General features: G+C 50.2%; 1 protein-coding gene across 1 annotated transcript in view; it reads left to right on the top strand.

The window, feature by feature from the left end:
• Positions 1–8,426: 8,426 nt before the first annotated feature.
• Positions 8,427–19,623, top strand: part of CSRNP1 (cysteine and serine rich nuclear protein 1) — a 36,610-nt gene continuing 25,413 nt past the window's right edge. Inside the window, exon 1 of the mRNA XM_081882427.1 lies at positions 8,427–8,797. The gene's annotated coding sequence lies outside the window, so the exon portion shown is untranslated. The remainder of the gene's footprint in view (positions 8,798–19,623) is intronic.

Raw genomic sequence — 19,623 nt, 5'->3', positions numbered from 1 at the left:
ACTCCCTGGAAAAGACCCTGATGTTGGGAAAGATGGAGGGCACAAGGAGAAGGGGACGACAGAGGACGAGATGGTTGGACAGTGTTCTCGAAGCTACCAGCATGAGTTTGACCAAACTGCCCGAGGAGGTGGAAGACAGAAGTGCCTGGCGTGCTCTGGTCCATGGGGTCATGAAGAGTCGGACATGACTAAACGACTAAACAACAACAGCCTTGCACGCATTCTCATTCCTTGCGCTGCACATTCTGCCTGAGATTTGCAGGATGGGCTGGGCAGACTGCGGAGGCTTAGCTGGATCCAACCAACCAGAAATGGGATTTTCCCTCTTGAAGTGGGTTGGGTGGAGAGGAGACCCTTTCCTTTGCCCTCTCTGCTGACCAGCCTCTGTGTTGCCAAGGGTTTCTAAGCAGTAAAAAGTCAGAGCATACCTTAGATCCTATCTTGCATGCACTCACATGCATATTTGCCACAGCCCAGCTGGAAAAGTTATTTAAAGACAACTCTGGAGTTTCCAAAGGCAGAGCCACTTGGACCTTCTTCACAGTTGCAGCACTGCAGGCACCCACAAAGAGAAAAAACGGCATCTGACCTCACTGACTTTGAGAATGGCAGAATGGCAGTCCACCAACAAAGGGGAATGCCTGGGAGAGAAGAGCCCCACAGCCAACATCCTTTGCTTGAGGCTTAGAAGACACAGGGCTGGCCATTGACACAGCTCTGTCCTCCAACACGTTGGCCTATTGCTCCGTTTCCCCCACTCGCACCCAAGTCAGTGGTGCCTTGACAGCTGCTTGCCTCTGCCTAAGGACAGGGCCGTCCCATTCAACGTTTCTGAGCAGGAATCTGAACCCTATACAGTGGTAGCTTGGTTCTCAAACTTGGAACCCAAACACTGCAAACCCAGAAGTGCATGTTCCGGTTTGCAACCTTTTTCAGAAGCCGAACGTGCTCCATTTTGAGTGCCACGCTTCTGTTTTGAGCATTACGCTGAGGTCTGTCTGTTTTTGCTGTTTGTTTTGGTGGCTCTTTTTTGTTCTGTTTTTGTGACTGTGTGGAACCCAGTGTGACTCCCATACATTGTTTATTGCTTTCATTTTATGGATCAATGGTCTCGTTAGATAGTCAAATTCATGTTAAATTGCTGTTTTAAGGGTTGTGCTGTGGGTTAAACGTGGTGAGCTCTTGTTGCTCGGTCCCTGCTCCTGCCAACCTAGCAGTTCAAAAGCACGTCAAAGTGCAAGTAGGCAAATAGGTACCGCTCCGGTGGGAAGGTAAACGGCGTTTCCGTGCGCTGCTCTGGTTCACCAGAAGCGGCTTAGTCATGCTGGCCACATGACCTGGAAGCTGTACGCTGGCTCCCTCGGGCAATAAAGCAAGATGAGCGCCGCAACCCCAGAGTCATCCGCGACTGGACCTAATGGTCAGGGGTCCTTTATAAAAGTCTGGAATGAGGTAATCCGTTTTGCATCACTTTCTATGGGAAAGCGCGCCGTGGTTTTTGGAAAGCTTTGGTTTTGGAACGGACTTCCGCAACGGATTAAGTTTGAGAACCGAGGTACCACTGTATCGGGACAGCTTCTGAATGTGCTCCCAGGCTGCATGTAAAATCACAGAATTGTAGAGATGGAAGGGACGACGAGAGTCATCGATTCCAACTCCCTGCAATGCAGGAATCTTATTGCCCGAAGTGGGATTCAAACTCACGACCTGGAGATTAATAGCCAGTCGTGCTCTGCTGTCTGAGCTAGGCTGGTGAACCGACAGCCCCTTTTGTGTGTCTCGCTGTCCTTTCCCACCCCCGCTCCCAGTCATTCCTCCCGCCGATCAGCCTCAATTAAACTCGGGCTTCAGCAAATGTACATTAGCAGGCTGTACCCGAGTGTAACGTACAGGCTGCACATAGCTTATCAATGAATCACTTTTTCCTGATGTACGTTTCCAAGGAAGCCACTTGGGAGAGGGTGAACGGGGAAGGAGCGGGCCGTGTGTGTGTGTGTGTGTGTGTGTGCAGTGCAGGGACGGCCTTGGCCCAAGTCCAGCGAGCTCACGGATGACAGCAAGAGGAGGCACGGTTTGTCCCGTTCACGCAACAGGTTGTTAAATAACAGTAATAATAAAGGCTAAGTGCCTCCTTTTTGTCCCAACGCGGAGAGGGACTGATTCCAGCTGGCAGTGCTGCAAACCCAGGATTGAACAAGATGTATCTACACACACACACACACTTGTTTTCCTGCTGCCCTCTTCCTCGCTCTTGCTATCTCTGTTTGGAAATCACACAATCACACACACAGTTACTCCAGAAGCTTATTTGCAATGGAAACTTTAAAAGAGATTGAGAGGACAAGGGGAAACCCTTTATGAGAAGGGGGGGGGGCTGTCCCAGGTTGCCACTATTTAGGGGTGGCACAGTTGTAGTCTGTTGGCAGGTCTAACGCAACAAACCCGTTTCCCAAAACATCAGATTTGTGTGTGTGTGTGATTAGGAAAGTGACATAACTGTCACCTCACCTCCTTGAAAACAAACCCCCATCTTCACTATAGATTTAAAGCAGTGTCATACCACTTTAAGATCACTGCAGGTGTTGACAACAGCCACAAAATGAAAAGATGCCTGCTTCTTGGGTGAAAAGCAATGACAAACCTAGACAGCATCTTAAAAAGCAGAAACATCTCCTTGCCGACAAAGGTCCGTATAGTTCAAGCTATGGTTTTCCCTGTAGTGATGTATGGAAGTGAGAGTTGGACCATAAAGAAGGATGAGAGCCGAAGAATTGATGCTTTTGAATTACGGGGCTGGAGGAGACTCTTGAGAGTCCCATGGACTGCAAGAAGATCAAACCTATCCATTCTGAAGGAAACCAGCCCTGAGTGCTCACTGGAAGGAGAGATCCTGAAGCTGAGGCTCCAGTCCTTTGGCCACCTCATGAGAAGAGAAGACTCCCTGGAAAAGACTCTGATGTTGGGAAAGATGGAGGGCACAAGGAGAAGGGGACGACAGAGATGGTTGGACAGTGTCCTCGAAGCTACCAGCATGAGTTTGACCGAACTGCGGGAGGCAGTGGAAGACAGAAGTGCCTGGCGTGCTCTGGTCCATGGGGTCACGAAGAGTCGGACACGACTAAACGACAACAACCACTTTAAATACCTGTGGCTTACCCCAAAGAATTCTGGGATCTGTAGTTCGTTAAGAGTGCTGAGAGCTGTTAGAAGATCCTCTGCCCCCTCCCCCCGACAGAGCTACAGTTCTCAAAGTGGTTTAGTGATAAATCCCTCCTCCCAGGGAACTCTGGGAATTGTGGCTCTGAGAAGGGAGCAGGGATCTCCTAACAACTGTCTGCACCCCATACAAACTACATTTCCCAGGATTCTTTGGGGCGGAAGTTGATTGTTTAAAGTGGTATGACACTACTTTTAAAAAGTACAGTGTTACCTTGGGTTAAGTACTTAATTCTTTCCGGAGGTCCGTTCTTAACCTGAAACTGTTCTTAACCTGAAGCACCACATTAGCTAATGGGGCCTCCTGCTGCCACTGTGCCGCCGGAGCACGATTTCTGTTCTCATCCTGAAGCAAAGTTCTTAACCCAAGGTAATATTTCTGGGTTAGCGGAGTCTGTAACCTGAAGCGTATGTAACCCGAGGTACCACTGTATAGTGCGGGTGAGGCCTGTGTGAATTCTCATTCAATCGCCAGCATGGTCTGAACTCCCTGAAAAAGAAATCAGGATGAATAGTCAATATACACCTCCCACCTCTAAGCCCTGGAGATGGAGGTTAATTGGGAGGAGGGAAGCAGAGGACTAACCCCTACAGAGTCTATGCAGTAATTTGCAGCTGACTGGTGCCTGGCTGAAGCTTGCAAGCTGCAAGCACAGTCTTCAGAATAATGTTATTAAGATTATTATCATTACTGCCGGCACTCCAGCCCCCCCGGGAAATTCAAGCTCTCCCCCTGCCACCTGGAGGGAGCCAAGCAAACCTGGGGGCTTCAGGTCTGGCAATCCCACAGGGAATCTACCTGTTGCACGGAAAAGCTCTGTCAGAAACACGACTCAGAGATTGTGCCCATGACACAACACACACAGCTGCGCTGTAGCCTGGAAGTGGTAAAAACCACAGTTCCCTTTTCCAAAGGAAACTGAGAAATTTTCGGAGAGGCTGAAACTAGGGATTTTTTAACCAATTTCCCAGCATCTCGGGTGATGCTTTTTACTGGCACGGAGTTGAAGTGGCAGGGCCTCCTTCGTGCCTGTTTGCCAGGCTTCTGTTAAATGCATAGGCACAGAGAGATGAAAAATAGTTGGCAAGTTTAATCCTGTAAAGAGGCAGCTATAATTGAGAGAATTCTCAACTGTCTTTCCTTGTCCCCTGCCTCTACGGATGATTTATTTTATCTACTGTTACTGTACTGTTCTTTCCCTTTTGTAAATTTACTCCAAATCCTGTAACATTGAAGGTAGTTCAGAACATAAAAGTTGTAATCCGGCTGAAATAGCTAGTTACAGATTCCTGATCAAAGAACTTGAGATAGCTTTATAGCTTGAAAGTTATGCCTGTTTACTTAGAACGGTGCTTCCAGACAAGGGCTTAACATTGCTAACAGCTTTTTCAGATATTGCAAGTTTTTTGGTGTTTCTTTTAAAACCTTTTGGATTTCCTGCAAAAAGTGTAAATCAGATTAAATGTGCAAAAAAAGATGGGCTGGTATTTTGACACCAATGATGTCAGATACTGCAAAAACAAACAAACAAGAACAAAACAAACCAATTTATGTGCATGTGAAGCAATGAACCTAGGATAAACACAGAGTTCATTACGCCAAGTAGGAATGCGTACATACCCACATTTGTTCTGCATCCTATGTGCTCCCCTTGATGGTTTAGGTAGCTGTGAACTCACAAGACGTTAGACACAATCCAGAACTATCCTGCAGCTTCTTGTGAAATGCTGCGTTTTGATACATCCTCCGCCCCCAAACCAGCTGGTAAAAGGACCCCTGACCATTAGGTCCAGTCATGGCCGACTCTGGGGTTGTGGCGCTCATCTCGCTTTACTGGCCGAGGGAGCCGGCATACAGCTTCCAGGACATGTGGCCAGCATGACTAAGCCACTTCTGGAGAACCAGAGCAGCGCACGGAAACGCCGTTTACCTTCCCGCCGGAGTGGTACCTATTTATCTACTTGCACTTTGACGTGCTTTCGAACAGCTAGGTTGGCAGGAGCAGGGACCGAACAACGGGAACTCACCCTGTTGTGAGGATTCGAACCACCAACCTTCTGATAAGCAAGTGCTAAGACACTGTTGTGGACAAACGGCAGGGGACTTAGATACACATCCGACAGTGCTGATGTATACAACATCGTTGACATCCTGATTTCATTGGTTTAAGCAATAAAATGTACATTTTAAAAATGTACGGCAACTTGCAAAACACAGCAAAAACAACCACCACCTCACGGTGTTTTAAGCCCTTAATGTCTGCAAGCCTAAGCGCAGAGAGGATCTTAGTGAGGTCGTACAGTTGGCAAGTTAACCAGGGTGGCCTTTGGATAAAGGGGCGCACTCTAAACCTACGAAGCATCCGTCTCGCACTATCCAGATGTTTAGGACTACATGGGAGTTGCCATCCACAACATCTGGAAGGTGGCAGACTGGGGAAGGGCCCTGTGAAGTTTCACGTTCCATTTCAAGCAGAGTAACTCCTTTGGTAAGGGACGCGGGTGGCGCTGTGGGTTAAACCACAGAGCCTAGGGCTTGCTGATCAGAAGGTCGCCGGTTCGAATCCCCGCGACGGGGTGAGCTCCCGTTGCTCGGCCCCTGCTCCTGCCAACCTAGCAATTCGAAAGCACGTCAAAGTGCAAGTAGATAAATAGGTACCACTCCGGCGGGAAGGTAAATGGCGTTTCCGTGCGCTGCTCTGGTTTGCCAGAAGCGGCTTAGTCATGCTGGCCACACGACCCGGATCTGTATTGGCTCCCTCGGCCAGTAAAGCGAGATGAGCACCACAACCCCAGAGTCAGTCACGACTGGACCTAACGGTCAGGGGTCCCTTTAGCTTTAACTCATTTGGTGGTGGGGTTCTCTGCCGATGTGCTGGGCATAGTCCTCTTGATAAAAAGAAAACTGTCATTCCCACTTCTGTGTTTGAACACTGCATGTTTGTGCTGCGCAAGCATGATTAACCTTCCCTCCTCGCACAGGTTCCTCGATGCAAATTGCCCCCCAGAGCTGCAATTAGCCACGGAAGGGGAAAACATATCGGCACCATACAGGAAGGAGCCTGTACATTTCCCTCTCCTCGGTTTATAGGAACTGGTGTGTGTGGTTTGAATCACGAGAGTCAGCACTGGGAGAGAGAGATTTCTGGTTTGTTAATTTTTAAGCTGCGCTAAGGCGGCCTGGCCTGATCCAATCCGCAGGGCCTGAGGCTGCTTTTGACACAGGCATCTCCAACAACACATCCAGTTCCGTCCTCCTTGGTACTGGGGCCAGATTCAGAATCCAGAGATTCACATTGAAAGAAAAAGGTTTTTCTCCATGCAGCTAAACCTGAAAATGAATGCTGGTATAATCTTGGAAGCAGAAGGCTGAATTGGCCAGGTCTTCCATGTGCTATGTGTGTAAATGGGTGCAAGAGCATATCACTAGAGATGAAATTATGCAGGGTAAACTGAAATACAGATATACAGTGGTACCTCGGGTTACATACGCTTCAGGTTACATACGCTTCAGGTTACAGACTCTGCTAACCCAGAAATAGTGCTTCAGGTTAAGAACTTTGCTTCAGGATGAGAACAGAAATCATGCTCCGGCGGTGTGGCGGCAGCAGGAGGCCCCATTAGCTAATGTGGTGCTTCAGGTTAAGAACAGTTTCAGGTTAAGAACGGACCTCCGGAACGAATTAAGTACTTAACCCAAGGTACCACTGTATATATATAAACATGCTTAAAAATATTTTATGCAGGCCCCAGAAATGTGTGTAGGTGTTTTGTTTTTTTTAAGCAAAAAGGAGACAACAGGTTTGCCGTAAGCTTTTGAGGTAGGTGATCTTTATTTCCTGCTATATGGAATCACAGAAGGGGCCGCTAGGCTCATCTAGTCCAAACCCTGAAATGCAGGAATCTTTTGCCCAATGTGAGGCTTGAACCCACGACCTTGAGATTATGAGATTCCTGATCGACCAACAGAGCTACCGACATAGCCTGGCTCAGCCTGGGCAAAAAGCAGGTAAAGTCAGGCCACCAAAAAAACAGCTTTCTAGTTAACTGGTCCCTGGTAAGAGGGGGTCAATGCTCTGCATATTTTCCTAGGAAGTAGCCCCAATGTTTGGGGTTCTGGTCCTAGTAAACTGGCATCGGGCAAGGCTTACCACTGACATCTCTGAGGCTTATGTGGGCTTGGTTAGGAAAAGCCCCATCACAGAAGGGGTAGATGGTATCAACCACAACTCCCAGGACAGTGCCAGCAGGGGCTGATGGGAGTCATAGCTCAAAAATACCTGGAGGGCACCAGGTTCAGTGGCGTAGCGTGGGGGGTGCAGGGGGGGCCGGCCGCACAGGGCGCAACATCTGGGGGTTAGGGGGCGCAAATCCACATGTTAGGGGGCGCAAATCCATTTGTTAGGGGGCGCAAATTACTTGCCTTGCCCTGGGAGCTGACAACCCACGCTACGCCACTGACCAGGTTGGCTCAAAGGCAGCAAGCTGTAAAAAAACAAACCACAAACCCAATGATTTTGTTAAAAACAACACATTTGTGTGTTTTTAATCCTATATTTTTTTTAAAAAAAGAATAAAAATTATATAAGCATAACCACCCAAAAACTCCACAGCACTACCCTATGCCTGTTTACACAGAAGCAAGTCCCACCGAGTGATATGACCCTTGCTCTCAAGTAAAATCCGTATATGGGCTCATGAACAAGAATTACCATCTGCCCCAAATGCTTGTTAACTCTCTGATGGGCTCTCCATTTGGAAGCTGGCTCGGGCTGAAACCAGTAAAACTTACTTCCGAGTAAACTCGATGCAACTCAGCAGGAAATGGAGGGGTGGGGTTTTATAGGTACATCTACTTACAACTCTCCCCGCCCCCTCCAATTCCCCCTTCTGCAATCCCGTGCAAACGCGGCGTTTTACTCGAAAGTAAATCCCGCGAGCGCTGAGCACACCCAACCCGCGCCCAGCTTCGCAGCCACTCAGCGACTCCGGCCGAGGCGCGCACGTGCAGCCACAGGCACACGCAGCGGGCGCATTTTCCCAGTTCACGTGTGAATCCGCACACAGCAGCAGCAGCAGCGAGCAGCAGAAGCAGGCGCCGCTCCACCAATCCGGGCGCTTTTTTCCCGGGGAAAAAAGGGAGGGAGGCGACTGGGCAGCTCGTCTCCTCCTCGTCCTCCTGGAAGGAAGGAGGGCGGGCCGGGAGGAAGCGGCGTGTGGGCTGGGAGCGGGCCGGGCTCCGGCTCGCTGTCTCTGGCTGAGGCTCCCTTGTCACCGCCTGCGTCAGAGCGCAGGAGTTTTCCACTGACGAAAAAGGGCAGCGCAGCAGCTGAGCCGGGAAGGAGGAGGAGCGACGGCAGAGCAGTCCAGCGCCAGGCGCAGCCAGCCAGCCAGTCTCTCCGCAGCCTCGGACGCAGCAGCAGCAGCAGCCGCCGCCAGTCTCGACGGCGATGCAAGCCTGAGCGGCGCCGTCTCGCCCTCCTGCTCCTCCTCCTCTTTCTCCAGCCGAGCCTCCTTCCTCCCAAGCCGGCTGGCTTGCCTGCCTTCCCCGCCGCCGTCCGAGGAGCCCCCAGCGGCGCCGGTGAGTGTCTGCGTCCGCTCGGCTCGCCGCCGTCGGGGGCCCGCGCTGCGCTGCGCTCTCGGGGCTTAGAGCGCTGGCGGTGGGGTGCGGGGGACGCGGCGCCCCGAAGAAGGGTTGGGGGGCGTGTTCCCGCGGGGTACTAACTTAGGGTACGAGGGGCCATAACGAGACGGGCGACTGCCCCCACCCCGGCGGCTGCAGCCGTTGGATCAAGGGAGAGGGGGCGCTAGAGAGGCGGGAGTTGGGGCTGGTCCAGGTTGGATTGCGGGCGCGGAGGGCTTCGGTTCAGAGAGCCCGACAGGGGGCGCCCTGGAGACGGGGGGGAGTAAGAGAGGGGCAGATTCATCGAGCGTCGGCCGGGGCTCGCTCGGGACCTCTGACTGTGATGGATGGGAGCAGTTCACGGCCAGGGTAGAAAATGAGGTTGATTTGAAGTGAAACGGAGTTAAATCGAGGTTGGAAAAGCAGACGTCGGAGCGGGCGGAGGAGCGAGGGTCGTGGGGGAGGCGATGCCCACCCTCTAGGGGGCGCTGTAGAGCGGGCTAGAGGCGGCTGGAGGAGTTCCGACGGTCGGAAGGGGGCGCGCAGTGTCCAAATGGTGCGCCGATGTGCTGAACTGGGTCTGGGGGACGGGAAAGTGGCTCGTTTCTGGCTGTCACACTTCTGATCGTGTTAAGTGGACTCTTCCGGAGGCATTTTGCCTCCTTAGGAGTGGAAACATTGAGAAGATTCCGGACTCCTGCTGTGCTCACGTCGAGGTTCCTCGCCGTCGAGGCGCTGACTTTCCCCGGCTGGGGATCTGGGGAGCGCGGCTCCTTCATTTTCCTTATTGTCTAGCGGCAGCCAGGATCGTATCCTGATTCCCACCCCCCACCCCCGCCACGATCTTACTCCTCGTTTCCCTGTTTGCACCTGATCTCTGCCGAGGCGCCTGCGGTTTCGATTCCCGCCGCTCACGTTGATCTGGCCACGGTGTGTTTATTATAACCTGGATTCTTGCGAGCATCTGTTTAGGGAGCCAACGCCGCGCTTTCTTCCTCCCATTCGCCACCCCCACCCCCCCTTTAAGGTCCTGGAGTGATGGGTTGTAAAAACAGTTCAAAAGAAGTTAATTGAGTTGCCCAAATTCTCCAGCCCTGGGAGATAATGATATTTGGCTCCTCGCTGGGCTATCTCTTAAGGGACTGGCAAGATCTCTCCCTGGGGCGATCTTAGCAAAGAATGTGAGGCAGATTGTGTTCAGCAGCAACAACCCAAAACAAGAATGGCAGATACTATATTATAAAATGTGTTGTTTCTTGGTCTCAGCCTTCCTGGAACCAGAGAGAGAGAGAAAGAGACTTCACCATTGTGGAAACAACCCCCACTATTGGAAAACGTAACTAGTTTTGGAATTTTTGTTTTCCATGTTCTCAGGATTTTCTTTCTTACAGTTCCCCCCACCCCACCCAGGTTTGTTGTCATCAGTCCTTCCTCCTCCTCCTCCTCATGTGTCATAGTTACGCTGGGGAAATACTTGTGCTTTAGCAGGAGTTTGATGCCAGGGATGTGAGTCACCCACAAGGCAGCTTAAATATAGGTTCTTGGGGTTTTCTTTGAAACATCACAGTTGCTTGTCAATGGCATTGCATCAACGGCAGCCTGTCTGGTTTGCATCACTGAATAACGTCGTTGGAATTCAAAGCCGTGTCATAGCAGTGTTGTCCAAATGTCTCGCGATGGAGGCATGCACTCCCCCACCTCCCTCAAAGTAAAACTGGACGCTCTGTGCTCATGAACACACTCGGAAGCTGAATCTGGTTCCCATGTAACCCCACCTCCCTCGCTGTTCAGCACAAGCCGCTCCAGGGAATGTCTCTTGGCTCCAGGGCAAGCTCAGAACAGGCACTCATCCAGAGACACGGCAGGCAATCTCCTTCTGGGGGCTTGTGGCCAATTCTACTACGCCTCTGTGTTGGGAGTGATTGAAGGGTGTCAATGCACACAGTGCAGAACCACAGTAGCATTTCTCCCCACCCCCATCAGAGGCAAGGTCAGAACAGGGCATCATTCAGTGATGCAGCAGGCAGACTCTTTTTTTTGTGGGTGGCAAACCATATTCCTGCATTGCAGGGGGTTGGTCTAGATGACCCCTGGGGTCCCTTCCAGTTCTACAGTCCTGTGGAAATTAACATTTATTTTGCAGCGTATTAGTGTGGTTCAGCAGACAGTAGGATTACGTGCATCGGGTTCATATCCCCCTGGTCATAGTTGTTTCTTATGAAGTTAATTACCCTTTTGTCACAAATGCATATTGTTGTTGCAGCAAGGGGAAAACTCACACGTGAGCTGCACATGGTCGCTTTTCCACTTCTGGGTAGATTGTGCAGAAGTTAAAATGTAGCTGCAAACGCATGATCTTAGGTTTGCCGTTGGTGCTGCTGCGACGGGGACTGTTTTCCTTCGCTCTTCTCCTTTTGTGGTTGCTTGCAGAGTTTTGAGTTTGAGGCTGCGTACTTGCAAGGGCCCAAGTCCATTGCACTTGGAATAAGAATGTAATAATATGCATTGGGCTGGGCTGCCCAGCTGTCCTGAGGTATGCACTCCTTTCCTACTACAGCACAGCCTTTTGTGATGTGCTAAGTGACTCATTTATTACACCCGTATAGCTTTTCTGCATCTCTGAGGACACGTGACTCTTCCTGCCTGTCAGGTCTCTGCTCAGCTTGGAAGTTTGCATCCTTGGATGGGAGCAGAACCAGACAAAGAAGGCTGCCTTTCCTTCTTTCTGCATTTCTCGCTCTCCTAGACCAAGAAAGGAATAGCAGTTTCTGTTCCGGTTGCTGTTTGATGAAGGAGCCACAGGGAAGCTGGTTTTGCTTTCTCTTGCAGTCACAGCAACACCTACTGGTGCAAAGGCAGGACTGATCAGGAGGAGTTTACTTGGTGAAACTCCTGTGGGTGGGAGAGAGAGACTTGAGACCAGAGAAGGATGCGGGCTCATGTTTTTACTTGCCTTCTCAAAGCCTTTAATAATAATAAAAAAGCCGTTCTGACAGTCCTGGAGGCCCAAAGTTGATATGAATGACATTTCGTGGCTTCTCTTGCAGGGATGGCGGGGGGGGGGTGTTACCTGTGGAAGCCCCTGCTTCTGCCCCACTGCCAGTTTTTCTGCACTAAAAATCAAAATCCCTAAGGTAAAGGACCCCTGGACGGTTAAGTCCAGTCAAAGGCGACTATGGTGTTGCAGCGCTCATCTTGCTTTCAGGCCAAGGGAGCTGGCGTTTGTCCACAGACAGCTTTCTGGGTCATGTGGCCAACATGACTAAACCTCTTCTGGTGCAATGGGACATCATGACGGAAGCCAGAACACAGGGAAACGCCGTTTGCCTTCCCGCCGTAGCGGTACCTATTTATCTACTTGCACTGGTGTGCTTTCGAACTGCTAGGCTGGCAGGAGCTGGGACAGAGGAGTGGAAGCTCACCCTGTTTGCATGGATTCGAAGTGCCGACTTTCCGATCGGCAAGCCCAAGAGGTTCAGTGGTTTAGACCACAGCGCCATGAACAACATTTGGAGGGTCTCTAGGTTCCTGTTTCTCTTTCTCAGTCTTTTTATTTTTGCATGTATACCCCACCTGTCATCCTCGGCGCTCAAGGTTAGCCTGCACAGTTCTTCTCCCCATTTTATCCTCACAGCAACCCTGTGAGGTAGGCTAGTCTAGGAGACCGTGACTGGTCTCACCCAGTGAGCTTTGTGGCTGAGTGGAGATTCGAACCCTGGTGATCTCCAACACTCTAACTCGGTGGTTCCCAAACTTTCAGGGTTGCACTTTCAGATTAACAATTTGCTTGCACCGCACCAAATATTTTTATTGATAAGGCATTGGAAAACAAACTAGGATTGTCCTGGATATGACTTAATTCTCTTGCTCACCACCACACCCTTTGAGAACCACTGCTCTAACTGCTACACCACACTGTCTTTGTATTCTGAAGCAACAGGAGCAGCCTGCGCAATGACTTGGTCTCCATCAGCTCTGCCTCTTTTGCTTGTTTTCAGTCCTAGTCATTGCTTTAGTGTGGAAGCATTAATGGAAGCATTAATTTGCAATTATAAGGGGGGGATTATTATTATTATTATTATTATTATTATTTTAAAGCAAGCTTTTTCTTTCCAAGTGCCCTCATCGCCCTCCCCATCGAGGAATATAATACGCTGGAGGGAAGTACAGTTAACACGGTGCCCTCTCGAGTTACGAACGGATACCCTTTTGGCATCTGTTGCTGCAGAAAACAGATGTCTGTGTCAGGACGAAGGCATTGTCCGTTTGGCTGAGGGTTCCCCAATGGTGCCTACAGAGCGGGGGGGGGGGGCGGGAGGACTTAAGTTGGAGCAGCAAGCAGGAGATATTGATTATGTTTATTAGGGAACGAATCATCTGTTGTCGTGTAGCTGAGTCAATTTGCAAAGCGCCTGCCCCTCACCGCTCTGCCCTGTGAGGTCTGTTCCCATTTTACAGGGAGTAGAATAGAGGCTGAGATTGGGTGGCAAAAGTCTTGTAGACTGTCCACAGCGGAGGAGGGGACTCTCGAACCCAAGTCTGTCTCCGATCCAGGTTGCCCCCCTTCCCCGCAATCTCAGGGGACTCACTATTTCTCTTGACGTGGTTGTTGGTGTGGTGGTTTAGAGCACGACTGGAATGTTGCTATTCCAGATCTCAGCCCAGCAATCATGAATCGTAGAGTTGGAAGGGACCTTGAGGGTCATCTAGACCAACCCCCTGCAAGGCAAGAACCTCAGCTAAAGCATCCGTGTCAGATGGCTATCCGACCTCTGCTTAAAAACCCTCCAGGGTCCACAACCACCTGAGGGAGTCTGTTCCACGGTCAGACAGCTCTTACTGTCACAAAATCCTTCCTGATGCTTGGAATCTCCTTTAAACCACTGGTTCGAGTCCTACCCTCCAGAGCAGGAGAAAACAAGCTTTCTCCATCTTCCATGTGACAACCCTTGAGATATTTAAAGATGGCCATTATTGCTTCTCTCGGTCGCCTCTTTTCCAGGCTAAAGATGCCCAGATTCCTCAACAGTTCCTCATAAGGCTTGGTTTCCAGACCCTTGGATCATTTTGGTTGCCCTCCTCTGCACACATCCCATCTTGTCAACATCCTTCTTAAATTGTGGTGCCCAGAACTGGACACAGGACTCCAGGTGCGGTCTGTCCAAGGCAGAATAGAGCGGAACTATTACAGTGGTGCCTCACAAGATGAAATTAATTCGTTCCGCAAGTTTTTTCTTCTTGCGAGTTTTTCGTCTTGCGAAGCACGGTTTCCCATAGGAATGCATTAAAAATCAATTAATGCGTTCCTATGGAGACCGCTTGCCAGGCTGGCGGTGCGGAGAAGGGCTTTTCTCCCCACCGCAAGCCTTCAGCACAGGTATGGGAACAGAGGGGAAGGCGCGCAGCGCTTCTCCTCTGTTCCCGGGCTTGCGGTGGGAGGAGGGTTTTTCCTCCCCACCGCCAACATTCAGAACAGCATTCTGAATGTTGGCGGTGGGGAAGAAAGCCCTCCTCCCACTGCAAGCCTTCAGGACAGGTCCGGGAACAGAGGGGAAGGCGCGCAGCGCTTCTCCTCTGTTCCCGGGGCTTGCGGTGGGAGGAGGGTTTTTCCTCCCCACCGCCAACATTCAGAACAGCATTCTGAATGTTGGCAGTGGGAAGGAAAACCCTCCTCCCACCACAAGTCTTCAGGACAGCCTTCCGAAGGCTGGCGGCGCGAGGACGTCTCTCCGCCCCACCGCCAGCCTTCGGAGGAGGTCCAAGGACAGTGGGGAAGACGCGCTGCGCTTCCCCGCTGTCCCAGAGATTTCCCTATGGGCTTTCGTCTTGCGAAGGAAGCCCATAGGGAAATTCGTTTTGCGAAGCGCCTCCAAAATGGAAAACCCTTTCATCTAGCAGGTTTTCCGTCTTGCGAGGCGTTCGTCTTGCGGGGCACCACTGTACTTCCCTTGATCTGGACGCTATACTTCTGTTGATGCAGCCCCGAAGAGCATTCGTGTTTTTGCTGCTGCATCACACTGTTGTCTCATGTTAAGCTTGTGGTCCACCAAGACCCCTAGATCCTTTTCACATGTAATACTTGCAAGCCAGGAGGCCCCCAGGTGGCTTTCTTACTTACCACAAATCAGGGGATGGTTCTGCCTGCCTTTGGCTCTGGTTCCACCTCTTGTGGGTCTCTGTGTGTTCTGCCCTACCAGGCCCAAATGGGCTAACATTGGCGCTGAGGTATTCAGAGCACCTCATTTGCATTATCTTGCCAACACAACAACCTTGTGAGTTGGGCCAGTAGTAAGTGACATACCCCCTCAAGTGAGTTTGTTGTTGTTTCACTGCTATACCGCTTTCTAGTTTAAAGAACAAATCTCAAAGCGGTTTACAACACATTGAACACCAAATAAAACAGCCCAGAACAAAACATATTCAAGCGGCAAGGAAAATCTTTCAGATCCTTCTCCAAGTCACCTGACACCCAGAGATCGTCATGTGGTCACAATTGGGCTGGTGCCTGGCTGATGTTTAACACTGCTTCCTGGGTTCATGACTCAATTTCTTCAGCACACCCCCATTGTAGCTTTCCTGTTCTGCTTCGTGCATAAAAGTGTAGATCACCAGAAAAGAAGTTCAGACCCAGTAGAAATGTCCATTGCGTTTTCCTGCAAATCTGCAGGGATTGCTTCCATGTATCTTCTGATACATGTATCTTCCTTGCATGTACAGTGGTACCTCGGGTTAAGTACTTAATTCGTTCCGGAGGTCCGTACTTAACCTGAAACTGTTCTTAACCTGAAGAACCACTTTAGCTAATGGGGCCTCCTGCTGCTGCTACTGCGCCGCCGGAGCACAATTTCTGTTCTCATCCTGAAGCAAAGTTCTTAACCTGAAGCACTATTTCTGGGTTAGCGGAGTCTGTAACCTGAAGCATATGTAACCTGAAGCGTATGTAACCCGAGGTACCACTGTATCTTGCATGCTTGCATGTAACTTCCGATGCAGATTCTCTTCCACCTTATATTCCACCTCCCCAATTGCTTTTCAGTTCTTTTTTTCTGGAAGGAAAGTAGGAAATCTCATTCAGATTCAGGGACTTCATTGTGGCATGCAGCAAGTAGGCGGTTAGACCCCCCCCCCCCAGTTCTTCCTGCATTATTAAGAGCAGGAGGCTGACGCGTCAGAGGTAAAACAGAGTGTACCCACCAGAGGACAAACAAGGTAACCGGCTTTGCATTATTCATCAGGTGTAATCAAATAGAGGATTTGCCTAGACGCTGAGGGCAGTTTGTATCTTTTGTCTTCCGTCCCCGCTTGAATTTGATTTAAAAGAATTAACAACCAAGTCACTTGCTTCTGCTGCCGGCATCTTTTAACACGGCCGTTCGCCTTTACCAATAATGTTGAGGGTTGAATCGGGCAGGAGCCTGCAAACCACCGCCACGCCTTTCTCTGTGTAAACAGAAGCCTCTGGGTGACTGTAGTGGCTCCCGGGAGTTACTGCAGCCACGCAAGTTGCTTCATAAATCCAGTGCAGCTGGAGAGATGAGTAGGCACTGGGGAAACTACGGAGAGGGGTGGAGGGAGCCTGTCAGGTTAGAACCAGGGGCTGCTCTAGGTGTGAGCACCCTGGGGTGCCCGCAATCCGGCTCAGGAAATGGAAAGAGTCGGTTCCTGCTAAAATGCAGGCAGATCAAACCGTAGCCTGGGGGCTTTGCGTGCAAGGCAAACACACAAGCAGGCACTCACTAGGTTTTGCAAAACATCTAGCTCTGTGTCGCCTGAAGGGCTTCGTTTGGGAACTTATGGTCCGGTCCCCGCTCCCAGTTTGCTGCAGGGAAAATGGAGGTGTCTCCATTGCTGGAGTACCTGTTGCACGTGGCAGTTCTGCTGTTAAGCTGGATGCCTCTTAAGTCCTGCAGCAAGAAAAGCTGGATCCTGTGACCTGAATGAATTATGGAAATGAAAGCAAATTAGCATCGACACTCTTTGCATAATGCATTCTGCTCCAGTGATTCAAGAGGGGTGGAGTGTTAAGAGAGTGAACCCTGCCGGCCAGAAATTCCTGAATAAAAACCCTTTCCTTTCTGAGATTTCACCAGGTATTGCTAGAAACTTCATTTCCTGTTTTGATGAAAGCTGGAATTCCCAGGAACTTGAATTCTGATCCTGATAAACCAAAACCCCTGGGCTTCCTTGCATAGGTCTATAGGGCCCCGAAGTGTGTTCTCAGGTTTTGTTTTTTGCCGGATTAGGAAAGAGGGAGATTTATCCTGGTGCCTGCGGCTGGTTGCAGAGAAAGCTTTGAGGTCTTGTAGAAAGATGTGCTGAGTGTTCCCGATGCAGAGAGCAAGTTTTAAAATGGCATTTATGGCATCTTAAGCTTGTTCTATGGTTGTACGAACGTTTCAGGGGCCCTCCCTCCTGATTTTTGCATTGGCACAGCCTGCAAGCAAGGCTCCAAGAGAAAAAAGCCGTACGTTCCTTTGCTAAGTTGCAAATCTTGTTTACTGGTCACCTGGAAGTTTTCCATCCTCACCACAGGCAACCAGAAGTCCAGTTTGTTGCTCCTACCTTTTTCTGACTTTTTTTTTTTGCAAAACTAGATAAGCAATTTCTGCCTTTTAAAAAACAACATAGCAAATTTGTGCAGACATACAGCTTAATATGCCACCCTTCCTGCAATGAGATGATGATAGGTATATGTCTAAGGCAGGGGTAGGCAACTTAAGGTCCGTGGGCCGAACGTGGCCCAATCGCCTTCTCAATCCGGCCCGTGGACTGTCTGGGAATCAGTGTGGTTTTTACATGAGCAGAATGTGTCCTTTTATTTAGAATGCATCTCTGGGTTATTTAAGGGGCATAGGAATTCGTCCATTCCCCCCCCCCAAAAAAATTGTCTGCCCACCACATGGTCTGAGGGACGGTGGACCGGCCCACAGCTGAAAAAGGTTGCGGACCCCTGGTCTAAGGGCTACTCCAGGTTACTTCTTCAAGAGCCCTGAGAGTAAAGTGGATGAGCTGAGTGTGTAACTGGTGAGGATTTGAACTTACTATTATTTGTTAAATTTATACCCCACTCTTTCTCCGGGGAGCTCAAAGTGGCCTACAACTCTTCCTGACAATAATCCCGTGGGGTAGGCCAAGCTAAGAGCGAGTAACTGGCTCAAGGCGACCCAGTGAGTTTCATGGCCGAGTGGGAATACAAACCCTGCTTTCCCAGGTCCTAGTCTGGCACTCTAACCACTACACCACACTGCTTCTCCTGCACCTAAAGGGTAAGAGCTGTTCAATGATGGAACGGACTCCCTAGGAATGTGGTGGACTCTCCTTCGGAGGTTTTTAAGCAGAGATTGGGCGGCCGTCTGTCGTGGATGCTTTGGCTGAGATCCCTGCATTGGACTGGATGACCTTTGAGGTCCCTTCCAATTCTATGATTCTGTGAAATCTAGCACCTCTGTCTCCCTTGCCTAGCCCTAACTGGGCACTTGCCGTCTTTATTTGTTCTAACGATGCTCAGATGATCGGCGCGCCCCTTCCAAGTCGCCTGGCCTGGTCGTGTGACTCCCATTCGTCTCCGCGGGGTTTGTGCCAAGGAGTCTCTGCTAGGATTGCGCCCTGTGTGACTGGGGCATGCGGCTGAATTACGCCCATGAGTTGTTTTCTCCCGTGATGCGTGTTCCTATCGTGGCTTCCTGAGCCCTCGGTCAGTCTCCCCGGACAAAACGCTGCCTGCATTTTCTGGCGGGTGGGGCTCGGTTGTCTCACCGGTCTCTGCTTGCAACTGATTCATGCTTTTTTATTCTGGGATGTGAAACGTACGTGTGCTTTCTAGCCTTTGCTGTCCCGACTCTATTTTTAGCAGCAGAGAGAGATTATGAAACCTTATAGTCGGCTTAAGTTAACCAAAAAAAAAAGGGGGAACCGCTTGAAGGAGCGGGAATCCCAATTTACTGTTCCTTGAAATAAGGTTGCTGAGTCCCTTTCTGTGCGCAAAGGGGACTTCTTGAATCTAACCCCTTCTGTGCGGTCGTTTCTGGTGGTTTCCCAATGTGGTATCTACATGGGAAATCACAGGGTGAAGGTAGGAAAAAAGTAACTTTGCTGCTGTGGAAATCCCCCCCCCTCCCCATTTTTCCCAGCACACACACACATATATATGCAAAGTATTGTATGAAGTAGCTTGGAATATTTTTAAAGGAAAGCACCAGAATTATTCCGTCTCTCTCTCTCCTTTTTATGTGTGGCTCCAGTGTGTATTTCAGGCCTGGAAAGAATATCTTTACATTCACGGGCACCAGCATCACATTTCTAGGTGTGCAAGCAGTCGGAGAACGTTAAAAAAAACCAAATACTTGCATGACGCACACACTGAATCATTGGTCTGTGGATGTGACAAGAAAGCTTTTCAGTGTAACCTCTCCCCTGCTCACCTATGGTGAGTCGGTAATACCTCCAGGTAACCAGGAAAGGAACTTGTTTCTTTCTAATTGGAAAAAGGTGGCCTTTTTTGTGTGGGCTAAATTGCAAGGTTGGCAAAGATGGTTGCTTGGAGCTTTCCAGTGCCTGCCTAGTTTGGTTTTGTAAAATGAAATTTGGGGGACCAGCGTCCTAACTTCCCTCCCCACAGAGCCCCAAATTCACAGCTTTGCAGGCAGGGTTGCCTCAGGTGCTACCTCAAGTTGGACTGCAGGATTTAGCCCAGGGCTCTCCAGTGGCCAATCCCCACGCCTAGTATATTTCCGGAGCCAGTTGACTAGGGCGGGCGGTGGAATTCTGTCCTGACCCCAAAGGAA

The sequence above is a fragment of the Podarcis melisellensis genome (assembly GCF_964234715.1).
Source record: "Podarcis melisellensis genome assembly, chromosome: 12".
Lineage (NCBI taxonomy): Eukaryota > Metazoa > Chordata > Lepidosauria > Squamata > Lacertidae > Podarcis > Podarcis melisellensis.
This window is presented reverse-complemented; position numbering and strand designations above follow the sequence as displayed.